Source organism: Ambystoma mexicanum, chromosome 8, assembly GCF_040938575.1.
Source record: "Ambystoma mexicanum isolate Mex_15411 chromosome 8, UKY_AmexF1_1, whole genome shotgun sequence".
NCBI lineage: Eukaryota > Metazoa > Chordata > Amphibia > Caudata > Ambystomatidae > Ambystoma > Ambystoma mexicanum.
This window is the reverse complement of record NC_090929.1, coordinates 1,348,702,466-1,348,717,220: the sequence shown is the minus strand read 5'-3', so window position 1 is coordinate 1,348,717,220 and position 14,755 is coordinate 1,348,702,466.

The window sequence follows — 14,755 nt, the reverse complement described above, 5'->3', positions numbered from 1 at the left end:
TATAGAGAGGATGAAGTAGCTGAGAATGCTTTTATGGCTTCAAGGAAAATGCAATGATGAATAAAATGCAGACACGAAATAACTTGATATGATTTAGCAAAAGGTAATATAATCACTTTTTCTCTGGCAATTCACCCCCCCCTTTGCAATGTAAGAAATGGAAGGAGAGCACACAGTCTTCAAGAATCCCAACAAAATGCAATACGAAATGCAGTTCCCCCCTAGCAAGCTTAGAGAAAAACAGGTATGATTTTAAAACACAGGCCCAAAATGCTTTGAATGTGGTGGCAATGAAGTGAAATGATGCTAAAATTGATTTTAATTCCCTGTAGGAGGTTCAGGGTGAGTGATAGCTAGTTTATATTAGTTCAGGCTCATTTTAGCAATGCTCTATGAGTAACTAGCAGGTTAAAACGAATTTTAGCAAAGGAAAGCAAGGAGCTGCTGATTTTTACACGTGGCTGAAATTCTGCAAAATGTCAAATCGCGCCAAATTTATTCGCGTGCGTCGAGCATAATTACGGAGGCCCTATAAGGAGTAGCAAGTCGGTTCTAGGTTCGTTGGAAAGCCTAGAATCTTAGCTTTAAGATAAAAGTCGCTCCTAGCACATATGGTTCTGGAGATACGGCTGATTTAGTCAAGGTAGTTTTTCAGATTTGAAATTTTAAAGCTCAGAAAGACAGATGACAGTTTTCAGTTTTAAAGATGACAGAATGACACGATTCTAGGAGGCAGTTCTAATAGGCTAAAATAGTTTGGATTAGATTATTTTAAACTAAGAGATTGGTTTTGGCACAGTGAGTACTCCCACTATATTTTTGAAATAAGCCATCAAGGTCTGGTCAGGTTGGACGGGACTTCCGGCGGGTGGTTCTGAAGTCCTGGCTATCTGGGTCAGCTCTGCTCTCTGGGTCTGTCACGCACCGGTTCTGCTCACAACGGTCTGGTTTGTGGTTCTCTCTGGTTCCGGATACAGCACTGCTTTCTGGATACTGCTACAGGTTCTCGCAAAAGTTCTTGGCAAAAAATTCAAACAGCTCGCCCGGCTGTTGAATAGTTGTTTGGTTTTGAGGCCTGCTGAAGAGGATTCAGTTTGTGGATTCAGGCCTCTCTGCTACAAATTCTGGAGTTAATTTCTGCTACAGGTTCGTTCTGGAGATTGATGGATTTGAAGTCTGGATCTCTGGATGTGAAGTCTGAAGTCTCCCTGCAAAGCGTCCCGCAAGAAAGAGGAAAGTGAATGTCCCCACCTGTCCTGCACTGTCTGCTTTTATGTGTTGAGAAAGTGGGTGTGTGCCTGGCATAACTGAGCCTGTCCCTCCCTACTTGTCATTGGCCCAATTCTCCCCTCTCCCATGATTGGGGGAAGGAAATGGATTGTCATCATGATGGGGTCTGTTTATGGGTCAGAGGATCCTCCCCTGGTCAATTTGCCCACAAATCTATATTTGATTCAAATACATATTTCCCAGATACACAAGTGGTTGACATTACATGTACATATTACAGATGAATTAAGACAGGTCTCTGTTCAAGCCCCATGTTCCTGCGAGCTGGGATTCAGAAATGACAACATTTTGCGCTTTTTGGTTGGTTTACAAATATCGGACATTTACCAAAAATTACACAAATGTGCGCAAGGCGTATGGACATTAATTGATGAAGTGTCAGATTTTTAACATGCAGACATTTGGAGTAAGACCCTATTTTCTGCTAGCAACCCCCCAGAATACACTACAGGGTCCTAACACCTCTTAAAACGTGCACAGAAAAATCACAAGAATAATGATATTACTTATATAATTTTGACCAGTCCGCAGTATGAGTTATCTATCTTTGTAAAATGATGCCCTGGTCAAAAAAGGGTGTGGCTTCCCACATCACATGGTGGAATAACTGGTTTATCTACTTCCCCAAGCTCAGTTTGCTAGTAGAGGCACTGCCCCTCCCAGTTTCTCCCAAGAGGAAGCCATTTACGACCCCCCCAATATAACATTTGCCTGAGTCCAGGACAGGGCTTTGTTCAACTTCCTGCATTTCCCAGGTGCTCCTCCCCTAACCCAATCAGAGAGGTGTCATCTCATTTTGGCAGGGGCAGCAGGATGCAGCTAGGCCTGGGAAGAGTGGCTGAGCAGGTTTCTCCTGTCGGGGGTAGTTGTCAGGCAGAATTCAATTAAATGTCACTTTAGTTCCCAGTTTAAATCAAACTTACAATTTGTACACATGCAGCTAGAATGCTGATTCTAAGTTCAAACCATGACATTTAACAGTTGCAACTATGTGACACTCAAAAGTAGGTCACTTGTTTAATTTAAACATTTCGATTTTAGTGGTTTTAAATCCAATTTCAATTAAGCTGCTGACATCCACAGCTCAGCCAGTTTTGTTATAAACATTGTTTTGGGCTCTTCATCTTGCCAGATTTTGTATGCACACAAAACTTCATTCTGCCAGATGTCTGCTGGTGTTCAGTAAGATTTTTGAATATCCTGCAATGTTCGAAATAGGCACTTTGAGCTTGCATTCAGGAAAACAAAGGTGATATTAAGGCGCTTTTGGTCTAACAACACTGTTATTTTTCCTTTGACACCACCTTTCACCCCTGGCGCTTCCGGTCCATCATGCTGGCACTGGTGGGTGGCAGGTTAGACAACCATTTTGGTGTGCGCACAACCGCGCGGTTTTCCTGGTTCTGGGATGGAATGATGGGCGGCGACAGCTCATCCCCACATCCACCCAGTCTATTGATTTAGTTTTGTTCTGGGATAGAATGATGGGCGGCGACAGCTCATCCCCACATCTACCCCATCTAATAATTGAACATGGGTCAAAACCCTTGACAAAACCCCCCGCCCGACTGCACTTTGAATTTGAGTCGAGGGGGAGTCGGGTGCAAAGAATGTTTTGATCCACACGCTGGTATGTCCGCATCATCTTCTCCCAATTCTGTAGATGGCACAGTTCTGCATCTTTTCCTCCATCCGGTTGGATCGATCGGTTCTCCTTGCCGGTCCTGATGGGAATGTTGGGCGGTACCCCGGGCACCGAGGATCTTTGCTCCCGGTCTCCAGGTCGTTCTCCTTGGCCAGTCTCCAAGTTTTCTTTCTCCTAGGACGACAAAGCAAAAGCGGCAATCCCTATTCTAAGACATTTTTCCACCACTATTGATATAGTGGAGCGACATATACATTTTATAAATCACGAGAATAGATCATAGCATTCTTATTTTGAAAAACAAGATATAATCATGAAACATTTTTTTTTCCAATCATAATATTTTAGAGACTATATGTGGGATATTTTAAGATGGGAACTGAATTAATCTGGAGCGGTCCCCTCTGGTATTGCAGAGGACTCCTCCATTTGCTGCAGAGTGTGCCTGGGATGGCAACACTTTAGCTGATTTATATGTACCCACTTGTCTTCCCCTTCGGCCAGACTACCTTTAGGGATGCAGATCTTATACGCTACAGGGGAGATCTTGTCTATAATTTCAAACGGTCCCTTCCATGTAGGCAAACATTTTCGCTGTTTGGCCTGGTTCCTTTGGAAATTGTATAGATAAACCCGTTCCCCCACCTCGTATACTTTCCTGGTGGTTTTCAGGTCGTAGTGGGTTTTCATGCTATCAGCTGATCTTTCTAGATTCCGCTGAGCATAGGCAAAAGCATGTTGAAGGTGTTTCCTTAAATTCTCCACATACTCATGAGTTGTGGAGGCATTTATCAACGTTTGCTCTTGGGTTCTGTAGAGCAAATGCTGGGGAAGCACCATCTTGCGTCACAAATGGTGACATTTTAGTTGCAGATGAAGGGGTAGATCTGATGGCCATTAGGACCAGAGGTAGTCGGATATCCCAACTTGGCCCAGAATCTGCCACAAACTTTTTTAATATGCTCACAATGGTTCGGTTTTATCTCTCCACTGCTCCAGAAGAAGCTGGCCGGTAGGCAATATGTAACTTCCTTTTGACCCCCAGCATCTCCCACATCTTTGTCATTACCTCGCTGGTGAAATGGCTACCTCTGTCTGACTCAATCCTTTGAGGTAGACCAAAACGGAAAAAGATGTGGTTAATCATCAGGGCCGCTGCTGTTTCTGCCTTGCAGTTTGGGGCCGGGAGATTTCCACCCACTTGGTAAACAAGCATGTGACGGTCAACATGTACTTGTTTCCTCTAGACGAGCGAATTACAGGGCCTACAAAGTCGATTTGCAAATCTAACCATGGCAGTTTCATCCCCCTCTTTTGGAGAGGCGCACGGTGTGTGAGGGATGATGGCTGAAATTGTGCACACACAAGACACCCCTTCAAGTATTGGTCGAGGTACTGCCCCATGTGTTGCCAGTATGCAACCTCTCTTAAGATTTCCAGTGTTGTGTGAAACCCCCTATGACCGGCGGTGGCCGCATCATGGGCGTGACTTAACATCAGGCTTCGGAATGAGGTAGGGACCACCCACTGATCATGGCCAGCTTGGGATTTCCTTACCAACAAACCGTCTTGGATTCGGAACCTTTTTGGACATTTCATCAACACTCTTAGGTCCTCTTTCCCAATGTAATCGGTATCTGTCAGGGGAAAGTTCTCAGGGTCCTCAATGTGTTGGTAAAACTTACCAATTATTGGATCCCCCTTCTGAGCTGTAATCAAATCAGCATCAGAGGTCTCCTGACTCCATTGTGCAGTTGAAAGATCATTGTGAGCATTTGTCTGGGACCTAGTGATAGCAGTGACCTGGATTTCCCCCAACAGGGACTCTATTTCTATTAGATCCCCTTGGATGGCCCCGGTTTTGGCCAGCTGATCAGCTAAGTCATTTCCCGTTTTGTCTGGTCCCTCTACTTTGGAATGACCCTTGATCTTTTTCCAGTAGATGGTCATCCCATTCGATGTGACCAGATCATCAATATTTTGGATTAGCGTCCCATGTTTCAGGGGTTTATTATTAGCACATAACATGCCTCTGGTTTTCCAATTGACCAGGTGCTCCACGAACTCGTTCCGTACATATTCCGAATCTGTGATTTTGACCAGTTCATGGAGTTGATGTTGGGAAGCAGTGAGGATGGCCTGATGCGCAGCCATCAATTCTGCCACCTGACTACTTCGGGGACCAATTTTGTATCCAGCGGAGGGTTCTGGAAACTCCTTCACCCATGCATTCCCTACGCCGGCCACCAGTTCTTTCTCCCCGTTGTTGTCAACATGGTAAGAGCATCCATCCACATAGACAGTGGGCATTCCCTCACATTTGTCTTCTTCAAAGACTTTTTGTGGGTATTAAGGTATGCCTCCATGTTGTCCTTGATTTTTAGACTTTCGTCCTCGAGACAGTTTTCTCTGGCACAATCATGCAAGTCAGCCAGACCTTGCGCGAGGGGACTCTTCTTGTTTTGGCCATATCTGACCTCCACATGAAAGCCTTGCATTGACAGAATCCAGGAAGTAATTCGGGAATTACTCACATTCCGGCCCGGATTCTATCACTTTGGAGATATTGCAGAGGCTGGTGTGGAGTCTCCACTATGATGTGTTCCCCCTGGATGAACGGGCGGTAATTCTTCAATGCCCACACCGTTGCCAGAAGTGCCTTCTCACAATCGTTGAATTTTTCCTCCACAGAGGATAAATTTTGCTCGCATAGGAGATTACTTTATTGACCTTGTCATGCTTTTGGTATAATACTGCCGTCAAGCACGTATTAGAGAACCCTGTCTCCAGGAAGAACTCCTTGTTTCTGACAGGGTAAGCTAGGCAAGGCGCTTGTGAGAGGCTTCTTTTGTGTTGTCTTACTGCCTGGGATTGTTCTGGACCCCATTCCCACTTGACCCCCCCCCTTCAAGAGATGAATCAGGCGTCTGGTGATCTCTGCGTAGCCCTCAATGAACTTTCTGCTGTAATTAGTCAGTCCAAGGAGGCTCCTTAGTTCCCGCAGAGTTGTGGGATCCTTCAGTTTCTGGAGTGCTTCCACTTTCTTTTCTTGGGGACAGAGACCCTGAGGAGTAATCTCATGCCCCAAGAAATTAACACGGGTTCTACACCACTGTGCTTTCTGAAAGGAAAGTTTTGCTCCGGTGTCCCTCAACTGCGTCAGAACATAACAGATCTCCGCTATGTGTTCCTCCACAGATGAACTTTTGATGAGGACATCATCTACATAAGCCAGGTTACCCCTCGCACCCAGGTCGGGCATGGCCTTGTGTAGGAAAATGTTGAATTAATTGCCGGAGTTGAGGTATCCGAAGGGAGTCCAGGTCCATGTGTACTGCTGGCCCCCAAAGGTAAAAGCCAGTTTGTATTGGTCCTCCCTACTGACAGCAACGGTCCAGTATCCATTGGTCAGGTCTATTGCTGTGAATACCTGTGACCCCTGAATCTGGGCCAGCCCTTGGTCAATGTAGGGCAGATGCCATCGGGAAGTATGGACCCGTTTGTTGAGCTCCCTAAGGTCGGCGCAGAGTCTCCACTGGCTGTTTGGCTTCAATATTCCCAGCACCAGATTATTGAAAGTGCTGTGGACTGGACGGATTATTCCCCGGGACTCAAGGTTCTTAATTATTTCAGTAAGGGACTCCATGGATGCGATAGGCAAACGATATTGCTTCACAAACACTGGAGTCATGCCAGGGTCCATGGGAATTGTTGTGTGGATGTCGGTGCGACCACAGTCATATGAGTCTACCGCAAAGAGATCTTGGAAATCCAAGAAAACTTGTTTCAACTTTTGCTTCTGTTCCAGAGTCACACAGGCATCAGCTAGGTTGACTCTCTCTTCCACCATCTGCCTGAAGCCTGGAAAGACTTCTGGTTTTGCTATCTCAGCGGCCTCCTCCAGCTGGGTGGAGAAGTCCCTGGTCAGAGTGCTGATTTGGACCAGAGGCTTCAGGTGGGAAAGGCAGCCCTCATGGACCTGGAAAATCACCTCATCCCCTCTGAAGTCACAAGTCACATCTTCCTTACCATAAGGGCAAGAAGTGTACACCAGGAAGTTCCCCCCATGCCGGGTGAAAATCCTGTCTGGTGTTGTATTGTCCTCACTGTCACTGTCAAAACAGTCCTTGGGGATCGGTCCTAACAGTTCATTTCCTAAATCAATGGATAAATGTCGGTCATCAACTGCCATTCCAATGATGGCGCCTGCGGCTAGAGTAATACTCTGTAAGTCGCTGTTATCCACCTCTGTTGGAATGGTGTCATGTTCTATGTTGACTAATGGTGTTGGGTTTACCCCTAACCCTTGTTGTTGGAAAGAAGCATTTAGATGAATATAAGCATCAGGGTTTTTCAATTTTTGTCCTCTTTTAACTTTCACTTCCAGGGAGAATCGTCAGATCCTTTCCGGGATGGTGACTTCCTCTTTAATCTGAATTTCAACTGCATAAGGTAGCAAATGAGCTGACCTAAATGCTTTTTCTGGATCATCAAAGCCCATAGGATTATCCGCTAATCGGGACCAAGCTTTGAAGTTTATTAGGTCCAAACTAATGGCAAAGCGATTGAGAATGTCACTGCCTAAGTAAAAGGCGGCAGTGACATCTCGTACGACCCAACAATTATGGACTATGCTCTTGTTGCCAATGGAGAGTTTGAGCATACACCTGCTTGGAAGGAGATGTTTGGAATTGTGTGTTTCCAGATCCATTTCCCATTCGTCTATCAGTTTGAATGTGGGAATGGCTGGATCTTTTGGGAGTTGGCAGAACATGGCTTCGCTGATGAAGCTCTTACCGTTGTTCACACACACTCGAGCGAGAACAGAGTCCTTCCCATCATTTAACTGAACAGGGATGAACAACTGCTCTCCAATTTGCTGAATATCAGCCAGGCTCTGAGCTGATTTCACATCTTTCTGGACTATAGGAGTGGGAGTTTCTGATTGTGGATTAGTAAAGAATTTCAGAGTTTTTCCTTCCAGTGTGGAATACCACCTTAAACTGGAAGGAAGGTTGATTTTCAGAAATAGCGAGGACCCCCCATCACCAGTCTGTTGTCCTACTGCTATTACTGTCACGTCTGGAATTTGGTTGTTCTGGAAGTGAAATTCTATTTGATCAGATTTTTGTTCAACCATGTGGCAGGTGCCATTTAAACTAACATGGTTGACACTCTGTTTTAATTTTATTGGTCGGCTAGTCTGGGTCCAGAGGACATTGTTTACGCAATCTATTAGGGGTGACAACCTTCTCAGGAGGTCATTCCCTAGTAAACAAGGGGTGCCCTCTGGAGTCACTACAATGGCCGGGTGTTTCACCTTGTGTCGCCCAATTTTGATGTCCAAATCTGCAGTCCCCTCGACAGGAATTTCCTTCCCGTCAAAGTTCTGGAGTTGTCCAGGAAGAGAGGTGAGAGGAATATGGTAATTCTCCCCCCTTCCTGCATTTAGTTCATCAAAGGCCCTTTTGGACAGAAGGGTAGCTTGGGATCCAGTGTCCACCAGTGCCAAAATTGTACCCTGCCCCTGTACTTGTACCGGGGCATGGTATCTTCCCTCCTTCTCCTCAAGGGGGCACAGATAATGCACATTTTTGGACAACTGGTGGGCTAATTTTCTGGTTTTGAACATTGCTAGCGGAGAGATGTGGGCAGAATTCTGTGGAGAGCCTGGGGAATCTGAAATAAAAAGTTGGCAACTGGAAATGGTTTCGGGTATGGGCCGCCCCCCTTTTTTGGAGGCAGTCATCAGGATGGGTTTGACCCATGGGATTTTGGTATTGTTGGTTCTGGGATAGAATGATGGGCGGCGACAGCTCAATCCCCACATCTACCCAGTCTGGATTGGAATCTCTTGGGACTCATTTTTCCTTGGGAGGAGTTCCCCCATCTCTGAAGGAGAAGATCCTTTTCCCAGCGTCCTCTGAGGATCCCTTTCCCTCAAATTGGAAGACCTGTACCTCCTCCACAAAATGGGTCTGTTTGGGTCTTTTGTTTCTCCTACCCCCCTCTGCTCCTTGGGAGGCAAGCTTTCAGGGGTAGGAGATTTTGTTTCCGGTTCCTGGTTTTCCAGGGGCTGTTTACAAGTTGGAAAGGAAGCTTCCTCCAAGGCTTTACACCCCCCTTCCCCTTGTGCCTCCTCCCTGGGAACCGGTGGGTTATCGGGGTGCTGCCCCCGTCATTGTTCTGTAGCACCAGGCCCAGAGTTTGGGGCTTTATGCGGTGGCATGCTCATCTGAGGGTTCTGTTGAGCCCTCAGTAAGTGACCCTGATCCCGTACCATATTTTGGGCCTGCCGCTCAAGTTGTGAAACCCGCTCAGGCTGATACGGGGCTCTATTTTCTGCCCTGGGCTGATCCCGGGAAGTGTAGGTATCCCTTCTCTGGTAATACACCGGATTGGGAAGATTTTCGTTCCCCTCCACCCTTGGCCTCCCCTCTCCCGGATTAGGTTGTCTGGGCTCAGGGAATTGGGGAAAGAAGGATGGATGGTTTTGGGGTTGGACATTGGGTGGATACCTGGGAAAAAAGTTCTGCCCAGTGTTTGGGGAATTTCTGCCCTCCTGTGGGAAGTTAGGAGGGAAGGTCCCTGAGTCAGGTGCTTGGCTGGATCCCCCCCTTGGGCTGGGGGAGTCCACATATAACCCAGGATTGGTCTGTTTCCCTTGTAGTGGGGACTTACATAGTCAGGGGAGCGGGGGACCCCATTTGTGGGACTACCTCCTCGACTCCCTGTCTGTGACTAGCCCGAGGGCATTCTGGGCTGTTAATTATTTGGCACCAGCAGGTTTTTAGGCCCCCCCATCTCCAAATCGAAATCGGGGGCAACCTTTACCTCCGCCACCTTGGCAGCAGCAGGGGTGCTGTTGGTTTTGGGGTTTTTCTGCGCATTACTTTTATTTTCTATGGGCTTCTGCACCTCATAGATCCGGGTAGCCTGTTCAATGACCCAGTCTAGTGACCTCTTCTCGTGAAAATCTCTCACTAGCTGGGTCATGATGTATTTGGGCAAGGCATGGAAAAAAGTATTGACAAATTCTCTGCTGTCCGTGCGCACCCTTCTGGTGGTCTGCGCAAAGGCTTGCTTCAATTCTTGCATGAATTCTTGTGGGGCCTGATCCTCCCCACATTGCAAATTGTAGGCTGCCTTGCAAGCTTCTTGAGGATTTCTATGAACAGAAAAATGTTTCAAGATGGCCGCCCTATATGCGGACCATCTTGAATGGTTTTGGTCCTCCAGCCCTGCAAAGAAACTGGAGTATTCTGGGGAGAATGTCCATTTGACGCACTGGATGCAGCTACTGCTGTCCTTCAAATGGAAAGTCTCCATCATTTGCTCATAGAGCTCCAAGTGTTCCCAAACAGAATTCTTGGCGTTCTTATGATAAGGCGTGATGACACTCCTTATTGCCTTTATTTGTTTCAATGGGTCCTTAAGCAAGGCCCTTTTTGCCTTATTGGCCTTTTTGGTTCGGGTAACCCTGGTCCATTCATCCTCCGACTCAGAAGCACTGCTCCCAGAGGTGCCCGTCTGATCTTCCAGGTTTTCCCGGATTCTGCGAGCCTGGGAATGGCTGGCAGAATGTGGGAACCTGGTCTCCTGTGTCCTGTGACGCTCAGAGGAGTCTTCAGATCCCTCCTTGCTGCCAGGATTTGATGGGTACCCCCCCCACTGACCTAACTGGGCTGAGGTTTTCAGGATGCCCTTAGTGGGCCTACTCTCCTGGGGTTGCCCACTAAATTGCACTGTGCTTGGGTGCCCATACCCAGAAGCCCGCCCCTCCATTCCTGGGTGGTACTGGCCTATGATCCCCATACTTTTGGCTGGATAGTAATCTGCCATCCCTGTGGTCCTGTGCTCATGTGCGCCAGGGGACATGGGGGTGGCAGAGTCCAGGGACTGAGAGAGATGAAGGCCTCTGGTACTAGGGCTTCTGAGGTTATGCTCAGGTGTTTCCCTTTCCCAGCGAACTTCATCTCTTTCAGCCCCTGCTCCCTGTTGCAATGCAAGAGCCTGCGCTTTCAGTTCCTCAGTTAAGGCCTTACTAGATTCTATCAGTCTCTCCTGCATGGCTACCTGTTGCTGGAGCCTATCATTGTGCTGACAGAGAGCCTCATTCTCTCTCTGTGCCTCCATATTGGTCCTGGAAAACTGGGCCAGTCTTTGCTGCAGGAGGGTTACCTCCTGAGTCCCATCCCTACTGGCCTGCTCCTTTCTTGCCAGAGCATCTTCCACCCTCCTGGTGTGCTCTAGCAAGTTGTGATGCTCTTTTTGGAGGTCACCCAGCCCCTGGAGGGCCAGGTGATTTTCTTCATTTTTTTCTTTTAGTTGGCAGACTTCCTGGCCTAAGTTGTCCCTTTCCTGAGTAAGAGTCTGCATCTGTGCCGCCAGGTCGTCCCTTTGCCTTTGGAAGGCACCAGCTTTCTGGCGCTCCTGATCAAACTCTGCCTGGGTATCCAGGTCTTTCAGAATCAATTTATTGCTTTCCTCTTTCTCTCTGTCTAATCGAATTTGCAGGGTGGCTAACTGCTCTGTGCATGCCCTGTTGAAGTCCAGTTGTTGCTCCAGCTTTTTCTGGCTCTGCATTAGGGAGTCCAAACCTTCTTGGTACTCCTTCTGCAAGGCCAGAAATCTGGTATTCTGGTCAGCCTTTTCCTGTTGCAGCATATCCATATCCTCCTTTATTTTAGTGATGTACTGTCTGCTGTCATTTTCTGACTCCTGGCTCCTGAGCAGCCTCTGCTCAGAAGAGTCCAGATCAGATTGGGCCTTCTCTAACGCAATCTGTCGCCTATTTGCCAGATCTTGGCCTTCAGCACATTTATCCTGCATGGCTCCCGTATATAGATACAAATATGCCGCTATCCTAACAACCTTATTTGTTCATCTTTGGCTTTAGGGGCCATATAGAATTCACTCAGGGCCACATGTAATGGACCCTGATCTCTCCATGTATCTGACCCTGTTTCAGTGACCTGTTGCGTGATTGCCTGCAACCAGACCGTTTGGTCCTGATGAGTCCACTCACCTCTCACAAATAGCTTATGTAAGAAGTGCTCTCTGGCTATTTTGATGTCTACCAGTGTCGTCATTCTGGATATTTGAGTTCCTTCCTGACTTACCGAAGTTTGTATTTTATTTTGCAAAACAGACCGTTTCCTTAGAGCGTTCATTTGAGGGGTGCTTTCACAGTGTAAAACAGCGTGGTGATCTAACCGGATATGTGTATCCGGTCAGTTGGCACACTGTATTAGGCTGTACAAGGGTTAATTCTAACCCAAAATATCCCGGCTCCGAGCCCCCACTTTGTAAGCGGATTCAATTCAACACTACAGCTAAGTCAATGCCTAGTCTGGGAAGCTGATGGAAACCCTTATTGATGTATTTTTATGTCCAGTTCATGTACTCTGGATGACAACCCTTATATCACACCCCTCTCTTAGAATCCCACTGACCCCACTGAGCCAAGAAGTAGGTTTATTTCGCAAATTAAAAGGTTTTATTTGAAAAATTAAACAATATATATATATATATATATATATATACATCACACTTCTATAGTAAATTAATATTTGATAGCACACTTGTGAGGATGATAGTGATCAACAATGGATATTGTTACAGTGGTACACTCTTTTTGATGGCTTAGAAGTGATATAGAGTGGATGAAGTAGCTGAGAATGCTTTTATGGCTTCAAGGAAAATGCAATGATGAATAAAATGCAGTGCAGAAATAACTTGATATGATTTAGCAAAAGATAATATAATTCACCCCCCCCCCTTTGCAATGTAAGAAATGGAAGGAGAGCACACAGTCTTCAAGAATCCCAACAAAATGCAATACGAAATGCAGTTCCCCCCTAGCAAGCTTAGAGAAAAACAGGTATGATTTTAAAACACAGGCCCAAAATGCTTTGAATGTGGTAGCAATGAAGTGAAATGATGCTAAAATTGATTTTAATTCCCTGTAGGAGGTTCAGGGTGAGTGATAGCTAGTTTATATTAGTTCAGGCTCACTTTAGCAATGCTCTACGAGTAACTAGCAGGTTAAAACGAATTTTAGCAAAAGAAAGCAAGGAGCTGCTGATTTTTACACGTGGCTGAAATTCTGCAAAATGTCAAATCGCAGCAAATTTAATCGCGTGCGTCGAGCGTAATTATGGAGGCCCTATAAGGAGTAGCAAGTCGGTTCTAGGTCCGTTGGAAAGCCTAGAATCTTAGCTTTAAGATAAAAGTTAAACTTCACTCCTAGCACAAACGGTTCCGGAGATACGGCCGATTTAGTCAAGGTAGTTTTTCAGATTTGAAATTTTAAAGCTCAGAATGACAGATGACAGTTTTCAGTTTTAAAGATGACAGAATGACACGATTCTAGGAGGCAGTTCTAATAGGCTAAAATAGTTTGGATTAGATTATTTTAAACTAAGAGATTGGTTTTGGCACAGTGAGTACTCACACTATATTTTTGAAATAAGCCGTCAAGTTCTGGTCAGGTTGGACGGGACTTCCGGCGGGTGGTTCTGAAGTCCCGGCTATCTGGGTCAGCTCTGCTCTCTGGGTCTGTCACACACCGGTTCTGCTCACAACGGTCTGGTTTGTGGTTCTCTCTGGTTCCGGATACAGCACTTCTTTCTGGATACTGCTAAAGGTTCTCGCAAAAATTCAAACAGCTCGCCCGGCTGTTGAATAGTTTGGTTGGTTTTGAGGCCTGCTGAAGAGGAATCAGCTTGTGGATTCAGGCCTCTCTGCTACACATTCTGGAGTTAATTTCTGCTACAGGTTCGTTCTGGAGATTGATGGATTTGAAGTCTGGATCTCTGGATGTGAAGTCTGAAGTCTCCCTGCAAAGCGTCCCGCAAGAAAGTGGAAAGTGAATGTCCCCACCTGTCCTGCACTGTCTGCTTTTATGTGTTGAGAAAGTGGATGTGTGCGTGGCATAACTGAGCCTGCCCCTCTCTACTTGTCATTGGCCCAATTCTCCCCTCTACCATGATTGGGGAAAGGAAATGGATTGTCATCATGATGGGGTCTGTTTATGGGTCAGAGGATCCTCCCCTGGTCAATTTGCCCACAAATCTATATTTGATTCAAATACATATTTCCCAGATACACAAGTGGTTGACATTACATGTACATATTACAGATGAATTAAGACAGGTCTCTGTTCAAGCCCCATGTTCCTGCGAGCTGGGATTCAGAAATGACAACATTTTGCGCTTTTTGTCGGTTTACCAATATCGGACATTTACCAAGAATTACACAAATGTGCGCAAGGAGTATGGACATTAATTGATGAAGTGTCAGATTTTTAACATGCAGACATTTGGAGTAAGACCCTATTTTCTGCTAGCAACCCCCCAGAATACACCACTGGGTCCTAACACCTCTTAAAACGTGCACAGAAAAATCACAAGAATAATGATATTACTTATATAATTTTGACCAGTCCGCACTATGAGTTATCTATCTTTTTAAAATTATGCCCTGGTCAAAAAGGGGTGTGGCTTCCCACATCACATGGTGGAATAACTGGTTTATCCACTTCCCCCAAGCTCAGTTTGCTAGCAGAGGCACTGCCCCTCCTAGTTTCTCCCAAGAGGAAGCCATTTACGACCCTCCCAATATAACATTTGCCTGAGTCCAGGACAGGGCTTTGTTCAACTTCCTGCAGTCCCCAGGTGCTCCTCCCCTAACCCAATCAGAGAGGTGTCATCTCCTTTTGGCAGGGGCAGCAGGATGCAGCTAGGCCTGGGAAGAGTGGCTGAGCAGGTTTCTCCTGTCGGGGGTAGTTGTCAGGCAGAATTCAATTAAATGTCACTT